This window comes from Musca domestica, unplaced genomic scaffold (genome assembly GCF_030504385.1).
Source record: "Musca domestica strain aabys unplaced genomic scaffold, Musca_domestica.polishedcontigs.V.1.1 76, whole genome shotgun sequence".
Lineage (NCBI taxonomy): Eukaryota > Metazoa > Arthropoda > Insecta > Diptera > Muscidae > Musca > Musca domestica.
The window spans coordinates 3,054,823-3,081,135 of NW_026712396.1; the positions used below are offsets into that span (position 1 = coordinate 3,054,823).

Here is a 26,313-nt window from a genome sequence, read left to right on the forward strand (position 1 = left end):
CGTCAGTATACCGCTACTCAAAGACAAAAATTTGTGAAATATCGTTTTCAGAAGTTCTTATAATAACATAACGTTTTGGAATCGCATGTTCCTCGGTAGATTGTGAATTTTCGAGGATCTTTTCACTTTATTCTTTAGGTACTGTAAAAATTTTTGAAATACTTTCACATCAAAAATTTAGTTTTCAGGATTCGAAGAGAGAGGTTATGAATTTTGCATTAACATCAAAGAGCTCAGTCAATATTGATTTTGATTCAAAATCAAAATTTTTGAAACATGATCTCTTAAAAGGTTCCTTCTCTCTCTCTCACACATACATTCTCTCTTTCACAATTTGCTACATTGACATCCGGTCGGTCGATATGGACAAACAATGGAAAACAATCAAATGACAATAAAACAAATAATAAAAAAAAAGGAAAACCTGTTTACCACCCATCCGATTGTCAATTGTCGAAGACATGCGAAGAACGAACAAAATAAACATGACCAGACCCACACCGTCGCACAAAAAAACAAGTAAAAAAACATTAAGTTCGGCCGGGCCAAACTTTTAATACCCTCCACCCTAGGGTAAAAGAACATTAGAAAAAATGTGGCAAAAAACATTAAAATGCGAATATCGGGAGGTACCGTTATATAGGGGCTACACCAACACGTGCACCTATAATTACAATGTTTCGCCACACGAGCTAGGACCCATTATGACCCACAAATACCAACTTTTACACAAATCAGTGAAAAAATGTGGCATAAATCATCAAAATACCGAATATCGGGAGGTACCGTTATATGGGGACTATACCAGAACGTGGACCTATACATGCAATGTTTTGCTACACGCTCAGGGACCCGTTGTGACCTACAAATACCAATTTTCAGACAAATCCGTGAAAAAATGTGGCATAAATCATCAAAATACCGAATATCGGTAGGTACCGTTATATGGGGGCTATACCAAAACGAGGACCTATACATGCAATGTTTTGCCACACGCTCAGGGACCCGTCATGACCTACAAATACCAATTTTCAGACAAATCCGTGAAAAAATGTGACATAAATCATCAAAATACCGAATATCGGTAGGTACCGTTATATGGGGGCTATACCAAAACGAGGACCTATACATGCAATGTTTTGCCACACGCTCAGGGACCCGTCATTACCTACAAATACCAATTTTCAGATAAATCCGTGAAAAAATGTGGCATAAATCATCAAAATACCGAATATCGGGAGGTACCGTTATATGGGGACTATACCAGAACGTGGACCGATATATCTCATTTTCAATACCAACCATCCTAGGGACAATACACACACTTGTGCCAAATTTCAAAGGTCTACGTCAAATAATGTGGGCTCTATCGTGATTTCAACAGACAGACAGACAGACGGACAGACAGACAGACGGACAGACAGACAGACAGACGGACATCGCTAAATCGTCTTAGAATTTTATGCTGATTATGAATATATATACTTTATGGGGTCTACGACGAATATTTAGAGGTGTTACAAACGGAATGACAAAGTTAATATACCCTCCTACCCATGGTGGAGGGTATAAAAACACTACCCTACACTTGTGAAGTAAATAAAGAATCGAACAATGGCACAGTAATTGCCTGTTGAATTGCATTTCAACACCTCAGTACCTCTCAGTGGTTGTCAATTAATTTAGAGATTGTTTACATTCCCTCCTTCTCTTTACATCAGCGGTGCTCAAAACCATGTTCTAGAATCTAGAACATGAGCCGAAAAAAGAGATAATTTAAGAGAAAATTAAAATTCTGTTTTTCTTTATATTTTACGATTCCATTTAATTGTTTTTATACATAAATGTTTGCCAAAATAATTTATAAAACAAATGGATAAAAAATATTTGTTTAAATAATGACTTAACACTGTTTTGTTCTTGATTTAAATGAGCAAAGAGAAATTTGACTATAAAGAGATATTTTTTCTTGAGCACCGCTGCTTTACATCTAGTGTCCGCAATAGGAAAATCACTGTTATTAGAGAGAGATGTGTGGAGAGCAAAAGAGTTGCATTTGCTAAGGGCATAAGAGATCATGGCGGCAAAACGATTTTTTTTGTTTGGAAACGGGGAATTTGATAAGTACAGAAGAGAAATTAAAGAGAATTTCAAGGAATGAATGAGTATAAGGGAAACGTCTTCCAAGTACCCATGTTAAATGAAATTTTAAATTGTAGACTAAAATCGTATTGAATACATTATTTTTTTGGAAAAAGAGGAATATGTAACCACCGCTGCCAATAAAATTCCAAGAACAATGCCATTTTTACATAAAAATATGAATGATATACTGAACTAAATCCTTAACAATAAGCCTAAAACAAAAGTTACAAACTAGAAACGCGAGTAATTATACCCTCAGCCATATGGTATATATCAGAGAGTATATATCATTTGCTACGGCCAAAACGTGTCTCATCGAAATAACGGTTTAAGACCCTAGGACTCTTTGGATCAAATCCGTTTCAGGACATTCGGAGTCAATCTAGCGATGTATATCGAAGTGAGTATCCGATTTGGTCCAAACTTGGCACATCACAATATTATTATGAAACTTAGATCGAGTTCGGAGATGGGCAATATCAGCCCAATCCTTCTGGAACCTCCACCACTAAGGGCCAAAATTTTCACAGAAAGTGGAAGGATAATTCGATTTTGCTCCAAAGTTGTAAATCCTAATATTTGCATCAGTGCTAAGTCAGGTGTGAAACGGACAATATCAGTCCACTCCATCCATCCATCCGATTACCATCCATCCTCCCCCACATAGGGTCAACATTTTGAATAATTATAACTCTTATAAAATGTGATGTAAGAGTCCGATTACCTTCAAATTACACACATCACAATATTTTTATTAACCCAAGGTCTGGTGAAGATGGAATATATCAGTTCTCTCCTGGTACCCCCACCCCTACGAAGGCCCAATTTGTGAATACACATAAGGCTCATAAAACGCGAATTTAACATTCATTCAGACTTGGTACATCTCAATATTTCCATCAACACAAGATCTGTTATAAAGATGCTAGAGATCGGACCATTTCTTCTGGTACTCCCCCAAAAAGGGTCAAAGATTTGAATAATCAAAACGACTGTAAAATCTAAAATTAGCATCTGGTTCTTTTTATATTTCACACATCCTATTACTTCTACTAACGCAAGATCTGCTGTGAAGATGCAATATACAGGGTGAGAAAAAAAAAACTGCAACAACGTCAATCGCCATAATTTTTAATTTTTTTTTTAAAATTTTATTGAATGAAAGCAAGAATGGTTAAAAATCAAAATTTAGAATAAGTTTGGCTTTGTTCGGATTGGTCACCTTTTGCACGAATTATAGCCTTCAAACTGCCAATAAAACCGTCACCTCATTTTGTAACCAATCTTGTGTGGCGCGTGCTGAGTGCGATGGTGCTGAGTCCTGTTGGAATGACCAAGGTCTGCGGCCAAAATGTTTGCGTGCCCAAGGCTTTAATAAACCCTCCAGAATATTTTCGCGATAATATTAGGCATTTATTCTGATTCCATGGTCGATTAATACGAGCGGAGAGCGATCATCGGCTGTTATGGCGGCCCACACCATCACCATGACCGGCGCTTGAGTTCTGGTGGCCAACCGAAGTTGCACATTTTCAGCTACCCTTTTGGCAAGTAAACATGATCATTTTTTTCTGTTTACAAAATGCTGAACAACGAATGTTTTCTCACCGGAGATCGTAGAAAACCAAATTCGGCAGTTCACCACTTTCGGCCAAGCGAAGCAACTCTTTAGCCCTTTTGAGTCGGAGTCTATTTTCTGTTCTTTCTGTTGCGGTGTATATTCTTGCACTTTTTGGAATTTCAATGGCTTTATCCCGAGCTCATTTTTCAATTTTTACCGAATGCCGAATGGAATATTGCGATATGTTCAGCTCACGAGCCATTTTTCGGGCACTTCGACGCGGGTTTCAATCAAGTCGCTTCTTTACTTTTCGAACCATTTCTGCTGATTTTGGTGTTTTCATCCGTCCACTACCAGTATCACGGTAAAGCGATGGTTCGAGACACAAAAGATTTATTCACATTTAAATGCTGATCACGCACTATCACACACAATTCTCTTTCACAATGGCATTTAAGAGAAAGAGAGTGTGAATATCGCTCTTACAGCCAATCAACAAAGTAAACACGAACAACACAGCGGTGATGTTTTGTACAAAATCCTATGTTGGCCCGCATATTATAATTGACAGTGTGTTAGTAATTGCATCTGAATCGAAGCTCCAGCTTCGCCATCAGTTAAATTTTATTTGTCTGATCAACGTTTCAAATGAGGAAAAAATCACTTTTTAATGAAAGAATAATAGGAAAAACACCAATAAATCGTCAAAGTTGGAAGCCTTGGGCACTTCTATTTCTAGGAAAAAATCAAACAAACCACTGTTTTGTTGGCAAAAAATCGGCAAAAACGCGATATTACCTCGTATTTCTTTCATACACACAATACTCTTTCACAATGGCATTTAAGAGAAAGAGAGTGTGAATATCGCTCTTACAGCCACTCAAGTAGTGATGTTTTGTTGAAAATCCTATGTTGGCCCCCATATTATAAGTGATAGTGTATTAATAACTGCATGTGAAACGATGCACATCAAGAGCTCCAGCTTCACCATGGCAAACATAAACAACATTAAAAAAAAATACTCTCGCTCTCTTTTTTCTTTGTGTGATGTGCTCTCAGCACAACAGAGAACCAGCCAACTATCAAGAAAATCGAGAGCTGTTTGACTACTCTGGTTATGGGAGTCATTTGGGGAGTAAATTGTGTGAGTGTGCATGCGTTCATGTGTGTGTTGTTGAATGGGAATGGGCGAACAACACATCAAATCAGAGATGGAATTTCATTTGTGTAGTAACTTTGGAACAGGTTGGTCGTGTTTGCCGGGCGATATTTATGCTGTGTTAGACAACTATTCTTGCGGTTTTTTTTTTGAGTACTGTATTGTTGTTGTTTGTGTTGTCTGCTTTTTTTTTTTGTTTGGTGTCTCTCCACCACTGAGTGTGGGGAGTCTGTGTTGATCGATCGAGAAAAAATAACAAAGAAAACAAAATTAATATCAAACGGCAGCAACAACAACAACAGAAAAATCAATTGCGCGAAATCGAATCGTAATGAAATAAGAAAACAAGTTTGGTTTGATTTTTATGTCTTGAAAAAAAAAAGAAAAAATAAATAAATAAAATAAATAAAATAAAAGTGAGTGAGAAATTTAAAGGAAATAAAAAAATAGAAAATAAAATAAAGAAAAATTATTGAAAAAAAATTATATTTTTATAAAAGAAAGAATAATTAAGAAAAGTTTCCACCATTGACCAAGCCCCGATGCTGCAGATCCCAACCACTTTTGGTTTTTGTTGTTGCTGCTTGGTTATGTGTGTGTCGTTTTATTAGTCTTGGCTTTTTATTGTTGGCGTTTGGCTTGTCCGACCGATATTGGCACTGGCCAACTTGCCGCGCCGCTTGAAAGTGATCCAAATTTGCACAACAAAACGAAACATAACAAAAATAGCATTTCCGTAAAAAACGTCGAGAAAAAAATGTTAACAACAAAAGCAGCCATGCAATAGCCCACAAAACACCGATTGAGAAACGCAGCGGGAAATAGATTCATCATCATCGTCATCACATATTTCAAATTCGCCGTATTTCAAAATCCCATCCATTGATAAATTTGTTTCCATTTTTTATTTTTTTTGTTTTTGTTACAGAAATTGTTAAAATTGAAAGTTTTGGGGTCCATTGAAAAATTATTTCCATATTTGTCATTCGTCATTTTTTTGTTTTTGTTGTTTTGCGTGAGTGTTTCTTCGATTGTCATTCGGTTATATCAACGTATTTTGCAACAACAACAACCAGAAAATCATATCGAAACGCATTTAACAAAAATTTATCATTATCAACAATTGAAGAAAAAAAAAAAAAGAAAGAAAACAATCAAAATTTGAATTTTGCAAAAATTTCCCGTTTCCCCCAAAAAAAAAATCAAAACCAAAATTGCAGATAAAACCTCAACAGCTGAAGAGGAAACAAAGAAAAATCTTTCGAAAATCTAATCAAAGGTAAATATAATAAAAGTTATATGAATCTGAAAAAAAAAAAAAAACATTTTGGGATTTTGAAATTTCTAACTATCGTTATTTTCAATATTTTTTTCGATTTTTGACAAAAAAAAAAAAAGAAAAGAAAACAAGTTATAAAGTATCAGTCGGATTTGCCGACAGATGTCTACCCTTAGCCCAAGGGCGATTGTTAAAATATTTTTGGACTTCGGTTATAACTATTCAAATTGTTGACCCTCTATGGAGTAGGTTCTGCAGGGAATGGGCCAATATTGTCCATTTGGTATCGGACCTAAATAAATATGATGTAAATATTGGGACGTGCCGTATATTATGTCTGCAGGACTTTTGGTATTGCAAATGGGCCACGTTTTGGTATAGCCCCCATATAACGGTACCTCCCATTATTCTGTATTTTGGTGATTTTAGCGACATTATTCAGCGGAATTGTTTCAAATTTGGTATTTGAAGTTCGTAATAGATACTACAGCCTAAGACAGAAAATGGTTTGTGCAGGTTCACGTCTTCATATAGCTCACATATAACGATACCTCCCGATATTCGGTATTTTGATGATTTTAGCGACATTATTAACGGAATTGTTTCAAATTTGGTATTTAAAGTTCGTAATGAATACTACAGCCTAATACAGGAAATTGTCTGTGCAGGTCTACGTCTTCATGTAGGCCCCATACAACGGTAACTTCCGATATTTGGTATTTTGATGATTTTAGCGACATTATTTACCGGAATTGTTTCAAATATGGTATTTGAAGTTCGTAATGGATACTACAGCCCATGGCACAAGATTGTCTGTGCAGGTCCACGTCTTCGTATAGCCCCCATATAATGGTACCTCTCTATTTTCGGAATTTTGATGGTTTAAGGGACATTATTCACCGGAATTGTTTCAAATTTGATAATTTGGAGTTCGTAATGAATACTTCAGCCTTGGACAGAAAATTGCTTGTGCAGGTCCACGTTTTGGTATAGCCCCAATATAATAGTACCGCCCTATATTTGGTATTTTTATGATTTCAGCGACATTATTCATCGGAATTGTTTCAAATTTGGTATTTGAAGTTCGTAATGGATCCTACAGCCCATGACAGAAAATTTTCTGTGCAGGTCCACGTCTTCGTATAGCCTTCATATAACAGTACCTTTCTATTTTTGGTATTTTGATGATTTTAGCGACATTTTTCACCGGATTTGGTATTTGGAGTTCGAAATGGATACTTCAGCCTAAGACAGAAAATTGTCTGTCTTGGTCCACCTCTTCGTATAGCCCCCATAGAATGGTACCTCCCGATTTTCGGTATTTTGATGATTATAGCTACATTATTCACCGGAATTGTTTCACATTTTGTATTTGGAGTTCGTAATGGATACTACATCCTAAGTCAAAAAATGAGCCATGTAGGTCCACGTCTTCATACAGCCCCCATATAACGCTACCTCCCGATATTCGGTATTTTGATGATTTTAGCTACATTATTTACCGGAATTGTTTCAAATTTGGTATTTGGTGTTCGTAATGAATACTTCAGCCTAGGATAGAAAATTGCTTGTGCAGGTCCACGTTTTGGTATAGCCCCCATATAATAGTACCGCCCTATATTTGGTGTTTTTATGATTTTAGCTTCATTATTCACCGATTTTTTTTATCAAGTTTCGCATTTGAATAGTTGCCTATGCAGGTCCACGTAGACCCTAATATAACGGCTACATTCGGTATTTTCAAGATTTTAACAGAATTTTTAACAGATTCATCGATATTTAAAATTTTGACCCTTTGTGGGGGAGGTGCCAGAAGAAGTGGACCGATATATCCCATCTTCACACCAGACCTTGGGTTAATAAAAATATTGTGTTGTGTGTTATTTGAAGAGAACCGGAAGCTTATTTTGGATTCTATGATCCTTTTGGTTATTTAAAACTTTGACCCTTTGTGTGGGAAGTACTAGAAGGAATGATCCGACCTTAACCATCTTTATAGCATATCTTGTTTTGATGGAAATATTGAGATGTGCCAAGTCTGAGTGGAAATGGATGTTAATTTCGCGTTTTAGGAGCTTCATGGATATTCAAAATTTTGACCCTCTGTGGGGAAGGTACCAGAAGGAGTGGACCGATATATACCATCTTTACACTAGACCTTTGGTCAATAAAAATAATGGGATGTGTGAAATATGAAGAAAACCTGATGCTTATTTCGGATTTTATGATATTTTTGGTTATACAAAATTTTGAGCCTTTATGGGGGAGGTACCAGAAGAAATGGTCTGATCTCTACCATATTTATAACAGATCTTGCGATGAGGGTAATATTGAGATGTGCCAAGTCGGAATGGAATCAGATGTTAATTTTGTGTTTTATGAGCTTCATTAATATTCAAAAATTTCACGCTTTATGGGGGGGAGGTACCAGAAGCAGTGGACCGATATATTCCATCTTCACACCAGACGCTGGTTTAATAAAAATATAGTTATGTGTGTTATGTGAAGATAATCGGAACCTTACATCACATTTTATAAGAGTTATAATTATTCAAAAATTTGTCCCTATGTGGGGGAGTGGACCGAGATTGTCCATTTTCGGACCTCACGTAGCACTGATGCAAAAAGATTTTTTTTTTTTTTTTTTTGAAAATTTCGTTCTTTTGTAGTGGAGGTACCTTGAGGTCCGAACTCCATTTCCGAACTCGTTCTAAGTTTGACAATATTATTACGATGTACCAAATCTACATCAAATCGGATACTCCCTTCGAGAGTTATCATACGTACAAGACAGACAGACATCGGTAGATAGACTCCAAATGTCCTGAAACGGATTTGGTCCAAAGACAAATAGGGTTTAAAACCGTTATTTCGATGAGGCACATTTTCGCTATATACCTTCTCTAGCCTTCTCTAGGTATGAAAATTAATTAAATTATGCATTTCACAAATGACGAATCAACTCTTCGAAAATTGTACGAAAAAGTACGTTAGAAAATCATCTGCTGTGTATTAATAAAATGCGTATGGAATACGATCTTCTCCCGGTGGTTTATTTAGCTTGGCTTTATTTATCGTGTTTTTATAACTTCCCGTAAAACTGTTTCACAATCTATGATCGCAGATAATGTATCTACGTTATCTATTTAAGGTGAAAAATATGTATCAGCATTATCCAAATATCCTAGATAATTTATCTAAGCTATGTAGATACAGGGTTGCCCATATTCGACGGACCCATCTGGCAACGCCATAACTTTTGACAGAGATGTCACATCGCTTAATGACATACCGCATTTGAAGCGTCAGTCCAAGCAGATTTTTACCATGAACCAATAAAGCGCTCACGTGGCGCTCTGAAATTTACATTCAACAGAAGAAGTCAATTGTGAAAACTCAACGTGCTTTTAAAACATTAAAAAATGTGAGAAGTGCCCCTCCTAAGAACACCATTAAGCGTTTATACGAAAAATTTTCGACTGGTAAGGCTCTTTCTAATCCGAAGAGGCCATATAAAAGTCGACCAAGGCGATCGGCCGAGAATATCGCTGCCGTACGAGCCAGTGTTGAGAGGTCCCCAAGAACATCCCAAAAACGCCGTTCTCAGCAGTTGGGCATGGCTCGGTCCACTTTACAACGGATTATTCGCATTGATTTGCATTTGTTCCCGTACAAAATTCAATTGACGCAAAGAATGTTGCCTGCGGACAAGCCTCGTCGATTGGAATGGGCCCAAAGGTCCGTCGAATATGGGCAACCCTGTACTTAAACCATCTAAATTATTTTGGAACCCTCGTAAAAGTATCTATGCCTTGTAAATCAATTTAGATAAAGTATCTCCATTGATTTTAATCCATTTTATATCCGCAAGGAGTAGTTTCTCAACATTTTGAGACACAGTTTTGTAATATCCACTTGAAATTGGTTTGAAATCAATTTCCATTGTCCGCAATGTGTGGCGTTATGAATTTGCCAACTTGTTGCCCACAACAGCTAACCCATTTATGACGGACGACGGTATGAATGGCTTTTGTGTAAACTCCATAATTAGTCGAATATTTTGTTTACAACATTTATTGCAAAGCTTTATGACTCTCTACTTTGTACTCCAATTTTGTGTTGTCTGGTGTGCAATTCAATTATTTTATCAGCCGTTTTTTGCCTGGCAACTTCAATATTGTTTTTTTATTTAGTTTTGTGTTCCTCCATAAAATTTTGAAAACAAAACAAAATAAAAAATTTCGCAAAAAAAAGTCAAACATCCAAAAGGAAATAGACGGGTATAGAGCGAGAGACGAATAATGTCAGTTTAAAAATCAGAAAACAAACAACACTGCCAACCAGCCAGTCAGACAGTTCAGACAATAAATTAAAAGTGGCAAAACGACTTTCAACATCAATGTTAGCAGCCATTAGAGTTTGTTTTCCATTGTTTCTATTTTGTTTGTCCGTTTCTTTGCCATTCAATTTTTAGTTAGTTCTCGCCTTGCTTTGTGCCTTCGATTTTTTATGTCCAACTACTACTCTTTTTGTTTCGGGGTTTTCTTGCAATTCAATTCTAATAAAAAAAACGAACTACAAAAAACAATTCAACAATGGTTCTTGATCTGAATCTCCCAAAGCAATGAAAAAAAAACAGAATTGAATGTTGAATTGTTTGGGTTTTGAAAATTGTGAATTGTTTTCTGGTGGCAGTGACTTCAACTTTAAGTAGAGATTAAATTTTGAGGTTTCTATTTTTTTTATTTTTTTATTTTTTGGACGAAGGAGCCAGTGCTTAGTCATACTTCCGCCAGATCATGGTCTGACTAAATAGTGGTAAAGTGACTAACATTAATTGCAGTTTTTTTGTTTTCAAAACAATTCTTAATGGTTTCGAGATTTGGTGCTTAGCGGCCCCGGCAACTATATTAGAACATAGACAACCATTAAAAAGACAATAACCGCAAAGTTTTTTTTTTGACATTAAATAACAAAAGTTTGTTTTGCAAGAGTAGTTAATTAATTTGCTGTTTAAAAAAATTTAAGGCAGAAAATCACTTCTTCACCAAAGAACTTTACTTTAGAAACAAGTAAAAAAGCTGTAAGTTCTGCCTGGCCGAACTTTGAATACACTCCACCATATGGAACAAATTTGGAAATTCTCAAAAACAATAAAATCCGTTTAAAATTCTGTTAAAATCTTAGAAATGCCGAATGTAGCTGTTATATTAGGGTCTATACGACGACATGGACCTGCATAGGTAACTTTTGTCATAAGCCATTACAATATTCAAATGCGAAACTTAGAAACAAAATCGGCGAATAATGTAGCTAAAATCATCAAAATACCGAATATGGGTAGGGACCGTTATGGGGGCTATACAAAGACGTGGACTTGAACAGACAATATTCTGTCTTAGGCTGTAGTATCCGTTACGAACTTCAATTACCAAATTTAAAACAATTCCGATGAATTATGTCGAATACCGGGAGGTACCATTATACGGGGCTATACGAAAACGTGGGCCTGCGCAGACAATCTCCTGTTATAGGCTGTAGCATCCATTACCAACTTTAAATGCCAAATTTGAAACAATTCCGGTGAATAATGAAGTTAAAATCAGCAAAGTGCCGAATATCGGGAGACACCCTTATATGGGGCTATACCAAAACGTGGACCGGCACAGACATTTTTCTGTCATAGGCTGTAGGATCCATTTCGAACTTCAAATACTAAATTTGAAACAATCCTGGCGAATAATCTCGCTAAAATCATCAAAGTGCCGAATATCAGGAGGTACCGTTATATGGGGGCTATACCTAAACATGGACCTACATGACCCATTTTCAATACCAATAGTCCTGCAGACATAATGTACATTTGAGTAAAATTTTATCAACCTACTTCATTTCGTTCGGAAGCTAGAGTGATTTCCACAGACGGACGGACATCGTCATAGAATCGACACAGAATTTTATGCTGATCAAGAAAATATATATACTTTGTGGGATCTAAAATGTATATTTCGAGGTGTTACAATAACGGAGCCAATGGTACTGAAGCTTATGATCGAAAAGAGTGATGATGCTGGATCTCTCTTTTTATACCCTCAGCCATATGGCTAGAGATGTTAAATATCATTTGATACGGTCAAAACGTGTCTAATCGAAATAACGATTATAGACCCTAGGTCTCTTTGGACGAAATTCTTTTAAGGATATTTGGAGTTGATCTAGCGATGTCCATCTGTCTAGCTGGTGCGCACGATAACTCTCGAAGCGAGTACCCGATTTGATACAAACTTGGTACATCGTAATATTATTATCAAACAGATGGGCAAAATCGGCCACTCAAACGGTAGAATATTAAAAAAAAAGAAGAGTGAGAAAGGATAATCCGATTTTGGAAATCCTAATATTTGCATCAGTGCTAGGTCAGGTGAGAAAATGGGCAATATTGGTTCACTCCATTAACTACCTTCCCTCTCAAAGATTAAAAATTTTGAATAATTATAACTCTTATAAAATGTGATGTAAGGGTCCAATTGTCTTCATATTACACACATCACAATATTTTTATTAACCCATGGTCCGATGTGAAGATGAAATATGTCAGTCCACTCCTTCTAATACATACCCCCAAAAAAGGCCAAAATTTTGAATATCCTGAAGCTCACAAAACGTGAAATTAACATCCGATTCCGTTCAGACGTTGCACATCTCAAAATTTCCATCCACACTAGATCTGTTATAAAGATGGTAGAGATCTGACCATTCCTTGTGGTACCTACCCCACAAAGGGTCGGAATTTTGAAAATCCTTGAAGCTCATAAAACGCGAAGTTAACGTCAAATTTCATTCGGACTTCTGATCATTTTTCCCACACCAAATTTTTTATCTGTATTATATGAAGTATAAAAATGGAAATCTGAGTAGTCCCGATTTCAAATGAAAACATTGCTTAAAAACCTTATAAAATAAGTAAAGGTGGTATTTTGCAGAACCTGCATGCAATTTTCTCCGAAATCATAAAGGGAAATCGATTATCGCATTTTATTCAGATAGAGTATATACATTATACATTACATTGAGATAATGTAGATACATTATCCACAACATTGGAATAATGAAGATACATTTTTAACATTGTTCAGATTGTGTAGATACATTATCCACATAATAGGAATGATGTAGATATGAATTTATTACCTTGTTCAGATAATGTAGATACATTACCCACATCATTATGAAGTTATCTATTCACATAGTTCACATAGTTGATAATGTAGATAAATTTCCACTTGGTTGAGCTAGAGTAGATACATTATCCACTACAATGGGATAACGTGGACACAATTTTCACACTGTTGAAATAAAGTAGATACTTCAGATACTATCTCAAAATAGCAGAGATACTTGATTTACGTTCTGAAAATAGCATAGATACTTTATTCGCAATCTCAAAATAGAATAGATACTTTATTTATGTTCTCAAAAAGGGTTAAGATACCTTATCCATGTTCTAAATACTTTTTCTATGTCATCAAAATAGCATAGATACTTCATCCACGTTCTCGAATTGCCATAGATATCGATGTTCTCAAAATAGCATAGATACTTTATGCACGTTCTCAAAATATCATAGATACTTTATCCACATTCTCAAAGTGGCATAGACACTTTGGCTTCATTGTGAAAATGGCACAGATACTTTATCAGAATTCTGAAAATAGCATAGATATTTTATTCACGCTCACAAAATAACATAGGTACTTTATTTACACTTTCAATACGTTATCTACATCCTCAGAAAATGGCATAGATACTACTTTTACCTTCCCAAAATGACATAGATACTTTATCTACATTGTAAAATAGCATATCTACGTTCTTAAAAAGCCTTAGATATTTTATCTGAAATGACATAGATATATTATTTATGTTCTCAAAATTATATAGATACATTATCTACATTCTCAAAATAGCAAAGATATTTTATCAAAATGGTGTATATACTTTATCTACGTTCTGTTCTATATTGGAATTATAATAGCATATATATTGTATCAACGTTCGCGAAATAGCATAGGTGTCAGGTTTTTATACCCTACACCACAAGGTGGTCAAGGTATTATGTCTTTGTGCATTTGTTTGTAGCAGGCAAAAGGAAACGAGATAGACCCACAGTTCCTTTTGATGATCTGCATAAAATTACATTCTGAGTCGATTTATGTATGTCCGTCCGCCCGTCCGTCTGTCCATGTATTTTTGTAAACAAAGTACAGCTCGCATTTATTGTCCTATCCAGATGAAATTTTGCACAAATTATTTGTTTGGCCCAAGGACGAACCCTATTAAAATTGGAGATAATCGGTAAAAATTTAGATATAGCTCCCATATATAACTTCGTCCGATTTGCCTTTTATTGTGCACCAAACGTGTAATATCAGCCCGAATAGTATGGAATTTTGCACATACACCCAATTTAACCATGAAAATAATTATGCCAAATTTGATCGAAATCGGTTCAGATATAGCTATACCTCCAATATATATTGTTCATCCGTTTTGTTATTTTTGTCCTCCGCAGCCGTAATATGCACTCTGTAACAATAATATTTGGGGAAATTTATTAAATGCAGTTCAGAAATACCAATGACAAATTTTATCGAGATCGGTTCGAATTTGGATATATCTCCCATATATAACTTCGTCCGATTTGCGTTTTATTGTGCACAAAAGGTGTAATTTTAACCCAAATGGAATGGAATTTGGTATTTACAAACAAATTGAGTCTAGAAACCAGTATGTCTAATTTGGTAAAAATCGGATCAGATAAAGCTATACAGGTTGAGATATAAAAAAACTGCAACAAAGTCATACGCCATAATTTTTACATTTTTTTTTAAATTTTATTGAATGAAAGCAAAACATGTCGAAAATAGCATCAAATTTTAGAATAAGTTTAGATTTGTTCGAATTGGTCACCTTTGACACGAATTATGGCATTCAAACAGCCAATGAAACCGTCACACGCTGCCCGAATGTTGCTCTGCGGTAATTTGGTCCATTCCAGGCGAAGCGTTTGCTTGAGGTGATCGACAATATGGTATTTGTGAGTGCCAACCTTGGTTACAAAAATACTCCGGACACAATAGTCCAACCGATTGGTATTCGGAGATTTTGGTGGCCATTGTGCGCTGGAAATGAAGCGATGAACCTCATTTTGTAACCTTCTTGGGTGGCGGGTGCTGAGTGCGATGGTGTTGATTTCTGTTGGAATGTCCAAGGTCTGCGGTCAAAATGTTTGCGTGCCCAAGCCTTTAATACACCCTCCAGAATATTTTCGCGATAATATTCGGCAATTATTCTGGTGCAACGGCCGATTAATACGAGCAGAGAGCGAGCATCGGCTGTTATGGTGGCCCACACCATCACCTTGGCCGGCTCTTGAGCTCTGGTGGTCAACCTAAGGGTGCACATTTTCAGCTGATCTCTTTGACAAGTAAACACGATCATTTTGTTTGTTTACAAACTGCTGGACAACGAATGTTTTCTCATCGGAGAAAACCAAATTCGGCAGTTCACCACTTTCGGCCAAGCGAAGCAAGTCTATAGCTCTTTTGAGTCTGAGTCTATTACACTTCTGTTGCGGTGTAAGTTCTTGCACTTTTTGGAATTTCAATGGCTTTAACCCGAGCACATTTTTAAATATCTGTCGAATGCGGAATGGAATTATGCGATATGTTCAGCTCGCGAGCCATTTTTCGGCCACTATGACGCAGGGGGTTTCCATCAAGTCGCTTCTTTACTTTTCGAACCATTTCTTCTTATGTTGCTGTTTTCTTCCGTCAACTTCCTTGACGTCGGGCTACGCTACCAGTATCACGATAACCAGCGATGGTACCAGAGACACAAAAGATTTATTCACATTTAAATGCTGGAGCGCTCTAACCATAGCCACTTGTGGTATTCCAGCCAAATATGAAGAAATCACACTATCACGCTTGAATTCCATCACAAAAACTTTTTTTCTGGAACATTCTCACCAAAATACTTTTGTACGCTTGTAAACAATATGATGAGCTGTGACTGGAATAATTTTAACAGCTGTCGGACTAGTGGCTTAGAAATGACAGCATTCTGAAATTGCTTGCAGTTTTTTCCTCTCACCCTGTATATTTTATCCACGTTTTCAAAATACCATTAATACTTTATTTAATTTCTCAAAATAGCATAGATACTTTATCTACGCTTTCAAAATGGCTTCTCAAGGTGGCATAGATACTTTATCTACGTTTTCAAAATAGCATATACACTATATATACATTTTCAAATTAGTATATACATCTATGATCTCCAAAAAGCATAGATACTTTATCCACGCCCACAAACTAGCATAGATACTTTATCCACTTTCTCAAAATAGCGTAGATACTTCATCTACGTTCTCAAAATGGCATAGATACTTTATCCGTGTTCTCAAAATTGCATAGATACTTTATCTATGTTATTAAAGGGGCATAGCTACTTTATCCACATTCTCAAAATGGCATAGATACTTTATCTACGTTCTAGAAATAGCACAGATACTTTATCTACTCTCTCAAAATGGCATAGATATTTTATCTACGTTTTCAAAATAGCATAGACACTATATATACATTCTCAAATTAGCATAGATACTTTACTATGTTCTCAAAAACTATCTATGTTCTCAAAATAGCATAGATACTTTATCCACGCCCATAAAATAGCACAGATACTTTATCCATTTATCCAAAATAGTATATATACCTTATCTACATTCTCAACATGGCATAGATACTTTATCCACGTTCTCAAAATAGTATAGATATGTTATCAAAATAGCGTAGATACTTTATCCACGTTCTTAAAATAGCAATCCTATCCTCTCTAATCAGAAATAAAATTATGCACAGTATCCAAACAGCAATGATTTCTTTCATCAATGCTATTGGAATGACACACCATTTCAAACAGGATAACTAAAGGATAAAGAAGCCCTCTTCCTATAAAACATGCAAACATGTCTAATGCTCCACCCTCTCTAAACGGTTTTTGTTTATTTAATTTCAAAATATGATTACCATTCAACGTAATTGGACATTTGTATTTTGTTTCGATTGTCGACGGAACGTGTGATTTGCCCAAATGAAATGCTGTACGGCACTCTGGCGACCAAGCCACCACCACCATAGGTACGAAGCTACGTGATTTGTTTTTCGAAACTCCTCATTGTCGTCGCCTGCTGCTTGTATCCAAAACATGTTTACATTGTCCAATTGACTGTCATAATTCTTTTCAATGTTTTGATTAACAAAACAAATTCTATTCTTAAATTGTGTGAGTGTGGTATTCTTCAAAAGAATGGAATGTGCAGTTCTCCAGATTAAGCCAGTGAGTAAGTGGTCAAACCAGCGATCAGAGGTAGGTAGCTCTTTGGATATTTTCTATTAAATCTTATAATCAGTTTTGCATAAATTAAGTCAGGCAATCTCTCCCCCTATCTTCTGGCCATCAACTCAGCCACTTGTCCATCTTGGTGGCGTTTTGACAATTACTTAATGTCCAAGTGTCTGTCTGTCTGACAGTCAGTCAATAGACATTTCCGTTTGTTTTTTGATTCTGTCTGTATGTATGTTAGGGCCACAACACGAGGAATTCTCAGATAGTAATCAAAAAAACAACAACAACACAGCTAGAAACATAAATAACCAGTTTCGCTGCTCGTTGTTGTAACACTCAGAAGTCAAGAAGCCGAAGAAGAATGAAAGAATCCGTACAGTCATGGCCAAATAAATACCTGAAATTAATATCCCCTCCATCAACATTGATTACAAAATCTTTTGATTTTGCTTCTTCTTCTTCGTCTTCTTCCCCATTTGGCTGTCGGCGAATTGTGATGTCGACTCATCTTATCTCTGGCCGTAGGATTGTGTCACCAAATAATGTTTCAGTTTCATTTTGGCGCTAATATCAAATTGCGATGCTTTTGTTTTTTATTCGTTTTGCAGCCGCTTGTTTGGATTGTTGGGAAGCTATGCTACTGTCTTTTCTTGTGTGCCAAATAAACAATGGTAGTTGAGGGGCCAGTGAGTGATGTATGGCAAGGATTGCGATAAATCTTCGTTGTGACATTTATCAACATGTTTTGAGAAATTATCTGGTTTTTGACAATTTATGAATTTATGAGAGGTGTACAAACCTAGCGACGACGTATATATTTTTACTCATTTTAGATACTTTATTCAAGTTATTGGGATAACGTAGTTATATTGTATTCCTTATCTGAAAACATTGGCTATATATTATCCATAAATTCAAATCATGTCATTGGGATGGCGTAGATATATTATCCATGTAATTTAGATAATGTAGATATGTTATCCACTAGCTTGGGATAATATAGATACATTTTTCATGTTATTCAGATAAGGTAGATACATTATCGAAATTAGTGGGATGATGTAGATACATTTTTCACGCACTTCAGATAGTGCAGATGTATTATCCACTACATTGGGATAGTGTAGATACATCTTTCACGTTGTTCAGATAGTGCAGATACATTATCCACTACATTGGGATATTGTAGATACATTTTTCACGTTGTTCAGATAGCGTAGATACATTATACACATTTTTGGGATAATGTAGATACATTATCTAACACATTGAAATATTTTAGATAAATTTTCACCACTATTGGTATAGTTCAGATACGTTTTTAACCTTGTTCAGATAGTGCAGATACATTATCCACTACATTGAGATAATGTAAATACATGAAATACATTTTTGGGATAATGTAGATACATTATCCATTACACCGCAATAATGTAGATACATTTTTTTTCTTCTTCAGATAGTGTAGATACTTTATCCATAACGTTTGGATTATGTAGATACATTGTCGACATTATTGGAATAATGTAGATACATTATCTGCCATATTGGGATAACGTAGATACATTTTTCTACTTCTTCAGATGGTGTAGATACTTTATCCACTACATTGGGATAATGTAGATACATTTTTCTACTTCTTCAGATAGTGTAGATACTTTATCCCTACATTGGGATAATGTAGATACATATTTCACCTTGTTCAGATAGTGCAGATACATTACCTACTAAATTTAGATAATCTAGAAACATTATACACCTTTTTCAGATAGTGTAGATACATTATCTATAATCTAGATATATATCTGCTACATTGGGATATTGTAGATACATATTTGGCATAAATTCTTTATCTAAAAATGCAAAGATATTTTTTATACGTTCTCAGAATAACCTGGATACGGAATCTACATTCGTGTTCTCAAAATAGCATATAGAGTTTGTCTACGTTCTTAAAATAGCATAGATAATGGCATAGATACTTCATATACGTTCTCAAAATAGCATAGATACTTTATCTGCGCTCCAAAATATCATGGATACATTATCTACATTCTCAAAATAACATAGATACTTTATCCACATTCTCAAAATAGCATAGATACTTCATCTACGTTCTCAAAATGGCAAAGATACTTTATCTACCATTCGAAGATAAAATAGATACGTTATCTACGTTCTCAAAATGACATATATACTTTATCTACCTTCTCAAAATAGCATAGACACTTTATCTATGCCATTAAAAGGGGATAGATACTTTATATCACAGATACATTATCTACGTTCTTAAAATGCCAACGATACTTTATCTATGTTATCAAAAGGGCATAGATACCATAACTACGTCTTCAAAATGAATGAGATACTTTATCTATGTTCTCAAGGTGTCATAGGAAATTAATCTACGTTCTCAAAATATCATAGATACTTTATCCACGTTCTTAAAATTGAATATATACTTTATCCACGCTCTCAAAATATCATAGATACATTATCTACGTTCTCTAAATGACATAGATACTTTATCTACCTTCTCATAATAGCATAGATACATTATCTATGCCATTAAAAGGGCACATATACTTTATCTATATAATAGATAAATTATCTACGTTTTTAAAATGCCAAAGATACTTTTCGTATGTTATTAAAAGAGCATAGATACCATATCTACGTCTTCAAAATGGCTGAGATACTTTATCTACTTTCTCAAGGTGTTGTAGGAAATTAATCTATTTTCTCAAAATGGCATAGATACATCATATACGTCCTTAAAATAGCATAGATACTTTATCTGCACTCCCAAAATATCATGGATACATTATCTACGTTCTAAAAATGACATAGATACTTTATCTACTTTCTCAAAATAGTATAGATAATTTATCTATGTCATTAAAAGGACACAGATACTTTATTTATATCACAGACACATTATCTACGTTCTTAAACTGCCAAAGATACCTTATCTATGTTATCAAAAGAGCATAGATATCATATCTACGTCTTCAAAATGGCTGAGATACATTATTTACGTTCTCAAGGTGTTGTAGGAAATTGATCTATGTTCTCAAAATGGCACAGATACTTCATAGAAGTTCTTAAAATAGCATAGATACTTTATCTGCACTCCCAAAATATAATGGATACATTATCTACGTTCTCAAAATGACATAGATACTTTATCTACCTTCTCAAAATAGCGTAGATACTTTATCTATGTCATTAAAAGGGCACAGATACTTTATCTATATCACAGATACATTATCTACGTTCTTAAACTGCCAAAGATACCTCATCTATGTTATCAAAAGAACATAGATACCATATCTACGTCTTCAAAATGGCTGAGATACTTTATTATAAATACTTTATTAGCATAAATACTATATCTACGTTCTCAAATTGGCGTAGATACTTTATCCACGTTCTCAAAATTATATAGATACGTTCTCAAAATGGCATAGATACTTATTAAATGTTTTAAAAATATCATAGATACTTTGTGTACGTTCTGAAAATACCATAGATACGTTATTTGCGTTCTGAAAATAGATACTTTATCTACGTTCTCAAAATGGTATAGATACTTTATTCGTGTTCTCAAAATTGCATAGATACTTCATCAACGTTCTCAAAATCGCATAGGTACTTTATCCACGTTCTCAAAATTGTATAGATACCATATCTACGTCTTCAAAATTGGCTGAGATATTTTTTCTATGTTCTCAATATATTATAGATACTTTGGCTTCTTTCTTGAAATACGTATTCCCAGTTTTAAAATGGCAAACTATCGTAGATGTCTTAAACACTTTCTCCTGATATAATACATACTTTATCTACATTTCTAAAATTGCACAGATATTTACATTCTACATTCTTTAAAATTGCATAGATACTTTATTCAAATTACATTGAATCTTTATCCCCTCTCCTAAAAAATAGCATATATTCTCTGATGCCCAATTTTATATTTTCGACATTTTATCCTCAAAAATAAAACTTCACTCTTTTTATCTTTCCTTTCCACATTCTCTGCATTTCTGTTACTCTGTTTGTTGGTTTTCTTATGACCCAAGACTGGTGTGCGGTCAGTGTGTAATCTGTTGTGCCATAAATGCCCACATACCTGACCTATGCATTCTTGCATTTCATTTTTGTTTTATTGTTGTTTTGTTGTTATTTTATTTTGTACTCCAAGTTATTCCCTTCTCTCTCTCGCGGTTGCTCTCAGTTGTGTTTTTTTACCTTCCAGTTAAGTTGTTACTGGTTTTTCCCATTTTTGTTTACATGTTAATGGCCAAAATAGCCCGTTGGCTGGGCTGGCTAACTGGCTAACTGGCTGCTTGTAATGTTAGCTCAGCAATGTTGTAACACATGCCTTGCCTCGCCTCGCCTATTGAGGTTATTGTTCAGGCCAGATTACCAGCATAACTTCATTGTGGCTTAGTTTTAATTTGGCATGCCTTTTTCGTCGCTCGCGTCTTTCTCTTTGTTCTCTGCTCTTTTGTGATCTCTATTGTTGGTGTTTGGTTAATATTCTGTGAGGTGCTCTTTTTTAGAGTGGCAGCATTTTTGCCATACACGTCGTTCCAATTAACTTTGCAGCTCAGCTCAGCTCGAAAAGATTATGACTTTTGGCAAATTTATGGAGGGATTCAAGAATGGATTGTTTTGAAAATAAGATAAAAAAGATAGCTCAGAGGGAGAGAGATATAGAGAAGCTACCAAGGGACTTGGAAGTTTATTTAAAATTTGGTTTGAATTTACTTCTTTGCCACAACTTCTCCATGGCCTAAATATTAACGAATTAATATGAATTTTTAACTTTAATAAAAATTAATTTCTATCCCTGCTGCTGCTGGTGCTTTATTGGAATTGATTAAAAGAAATTGAGAGTAATTCCCTCTCCCACTGAGATAATGATGGAAACCCGTATTGAGTCAATTCAACATGTGGAAGACAAGGAAGTCAAACAACAATTGGCCACCCTGCTGTTTTGATTTTAACAGGTTAAGGGAGTTGGTTAATTGATTCCAGGGATGGGAAAAAATCTGTAAATGGAAAACAGAATTGCTTTGTTCCAGAAGTGCAAAAATGTAGAACTTTTTACCACGATAACTTATTTGTCCTTTATGATATCGAAAAAAATGCAAAACTTGTAGATTCTTTCAGGTTCTGGATCAGAACAAATGTTAGTTAGCAAAGACACCATTTAGCAGAGACACGCATACAATTTTTTTTGGATTTTTAAAAATATTTTCTTAGAGCCAATAAGACCAAAAAACGAGGATTTTTTAAATAATATTTTCTGAGGGTCGATGAGACCAATAAACGTGGATTTTTTCCCAGGTTCTATAAAAACCGATAAACGTGGATTTTTTTAATTTTTTTTTGTCAGATAGTCTATGGAGGTCTATAGACGTGGATTTTTACATTTTTTTCTGAGGGTTTATGGACAATATACGTGAATTTTTTAAATAATATTTTCTGAGGGTCGATGAGATCAATAAACATCGATTTTTCCCAGGGTCCATGAAAACCGATAAACATGGATTTTTTATTTTTTTTTTGTCAGATAGTCTATGGAGGTCAATAGACTTGGATTTTTAATTTTTTTTCTGAGGGTCTATGGACAGAAAACGTGGATTTTTTTAAAAATATTTTCTGAGGGTCAATGAGACCAATAAACATCGATTTTTTTCCTAGGGTCTATAAAAACCGATAAACATGGATTTTTTTAATTTTTTTTTTGCCAGATAGTCTATGGAGGTCAATATGGAGGTCTGAGAGTCTAATTTTTAAAGGTTTTTTTGTTGAGGGTCTATGGATACCAATAAACGTGGACTTTCTTTTAATATTTTCTGAGGGTGTGATAAAAACGGGTTCTTTCTGAGGGTCCTTGGAGACCAATAAACATGGATTTTTTTTTTCTGAGGGTGGAAGAGACCAATAAACGTGGGCTAAGGGTCTATGGAGACCAATAAACATGGATTTTTTTCTGAGAGTGGAAGAGACCAATAAACGTGGGCTAAGGGTCTATGAAGACCAATAAACGTGGATTTTTTATTTTTTTTTCTGAGGGTCTAATAAACCTGAATTTTAAAAAAAAAAATTCTGAGTGTCTATAGAGACCAACATACGTGGATTTTTTAAAATTTTTTCTGAGGTCGAATAATATTTTCGGATGGTCTATGGAGATCAATAAACGTGGATTTTTTAAATTTTTTGAGGGTCTACCGTTACGTGGATTTTTATTTTTTTTCTAATAAACGTAGATTTTTGTGAGGTTTTATGGAGACCAACCGATAAACGTAGATTTTTCTGAGTTCTGAGGGTCTAATAAACCTGGATTTTTGTCATTTTTTCCTGAAGATCTATGGAGCCTGGATTTTTTAAATTTTTTTCAGAGGGTCTAATAAACGTGGATTTTTTGAAAAATATTTTCTGAGAGTCTAATAAACGTGGATTTTTTTGAAACATTTTTTTTAAAGGTCTATGGTGGCCCATAAACGTGGATTTTTATTTTTTCTGAGGGTCTAATAAACGTGGCTTTTTACAAACATTTTTTGAGGGTCTATTGAGACTATTGAGATTTTTTAGAATTTTGTTCTGAAGGGCTATGGAGACCAACAAACGTGAATTTTTATTTTTTTCTGAGAGTTTGGGAGACCGGTAAACGCGGATTTGTAAAATGTTTTTTTTTTTGTGAGGGTCTATGGAGATTTTTTAACTTTTTTTCTGAGCGTCGATGAACCAATAAAGGTGGATTTTAATAATGTTTTATTTCAAGGGTGTAGGAGACCAAATTTTTTTTGTGAGGTTCTATGGATAATTTTATTTTTTTTTTCTGACGGTCGATGGACTAATAAACATGTATTATTTGAATTTGTTTCGGAGGTTCTAATAATCCTGGATTTTTTAATTTTTTTCTGTGGGTCAATTTAGCCAAATAAAAGTGGAATTTTCAAAAAAAAAAAAAAAAATCTGAGGGTTAATTTTAATGTAGATTAATATTTCTGAGGGCCTATGGAGACCAATAAACGTGAACTCTTTAAATGTTTTTTCTGAGACCAATAAACGAGGATTTTTATTTTTTTTTTCTGAAGTTCTATGGAGACCTTTTCTGAATGTCGATGGAGACGAATTTTTTTGGGGGCACTGCTCCAAAAAAAAAAAAACTTAACATTTCCACTCTGCTTGGAAACGTAGAATTGTTCCCTCTCCCATTCTTTTAATTTGTTGCTGAGTGTCCAAGAAACGTGGATTTTTTTTGAAAAATATTTTTTTCTGAACCCTTTCAAAAAATAAACTTTTTATAAAAACATTTAAAAAATCCAAAAGAAAAAAATAATAATTTTCTGAAAAAAAAAAATTGAAAGAATCCTTTTCTTTAAACATAAAATTTAAATAATTTAATTTTTTGAAAAAAAAAATCAATAAAAAAATATTTTAAATGCATTTACATTTTTAGCTATTGTCCTAGGATTCTTATGAACTATTTCATGCTTTTGGGGAGACGGGGGACTGTCCCAAAAAAAAACGTACACTTTTATACTCTACTTTTGTGTTTTTTCCCCCTCTCACCCCTCCTTCGTTGTAATGACCATAAATAATTGAACTACTCCCAGCGAAGCTGCTTTCAACAACTATAACAACACATTTACAACAAACAGCAACAATAACAACAACAACAACAACCACCAGAGACACCAAGTTGTTGAGATTTTTTCTTTTGTTAATTCAATTACATTCAATCAATGTTCAAGTGTTGTTCAGTCGACAAATGCGCAGCCCCCAACCCACCAAAACCTAACAACAACGGAAAAAATGAACTGAAATCAAAATAAAAATCGTTGGTCGGCTGTCAAGACACACTCGAACTAAGTCAGACCAGCTCCCCCAAATTTATTAAGTATCTTGTGTTGTCGGGCTTTTTGTTTGGTTATTGTCATTGGTGTTGTTGTTGCTATTGTTGTTGCCATTGTTGATCGGATAAAATTCAATTAAAACGCTTTTGTGCTGTGTCGCAATTCATTCCCCTTCCTAAATTTTCATTTGTTATCTGTCGGCTATGTCGCCTTAATTTCATCTATAGATTTTCCTACTGGTCGGCAATTTCCTCTCAAATCTCGAAATTGGGAAATTTTGAAATCAGGGAAATCATTCAATTGTGGAAGTGGAAAAAGAAGAAATGGAATTAAAGTTATGGGCGATTTTCAAAGTTTGTAGCGCAAAGTCACTTAAATGGAGGGTGAAAAATTCAGTCTTCTTCCAAATTTTTTGAGATTTTTGGATTAAAATTGCTTGAAATTCTTACATTTTGGGTGTACAGGGTGAGATAAAAAACTGCAACAAAGTCAAACGCCATAATTTTGGCATTTTTTTTTAATTTTATTAAATCAAAGCAAAATATGTCGAAAATAGCATCAAATTTTAGAATAAGTTTAGATTTGTTCGAATTGGTCACCTTTGGCACGATTTATGGCCTTCAAACGGCCAATGAAAGCGTCACACGCTGCCCAAGTATTGCTCTGTGGTATGCTGGCCCATTCCCGGCGAAGCGCTTGCTTGAGGTGGTATTTTTTAGTGCCAACCTTGATTTCCAAAATACTCCAGATGCAATAGTCCAACGGATTGTTATTCGGAGATTTTGGTTGCCATTGTGTGCTGGGGAAATGAAGCGAGGAACCTCATTTTGTAACCATTCTTGGGTGGCGCGTGCTGAGTCCTGTTGGAATGTCCAATGTC

The 26,313-nt window shown here is 34.9% G+C and overlaps 1 protein-coding gene across 1 annotated transcript in view; it reads left to right on the forward strand.

Moving 5' to 3' along the window:
• The first annotated feature begins 5,354 nt into the window (after positions 1 to 5,354).
• Positions 5,355 to 26,313, forward strand: part of LOC101893692 (serine-rich adhesin for platelets) — a 105,069-nt gene continuing 84,110 nt past the window's right edge. The window contains exon 1 of the mRNA XM_005180822.4: positions 5,355 to 6,144. The gene's annotated coding sequence lies outside the window, so the exon portion shown is untranslated. The remainder of the gene's footprint in view (positions 6,145 to 26,313) is intronic.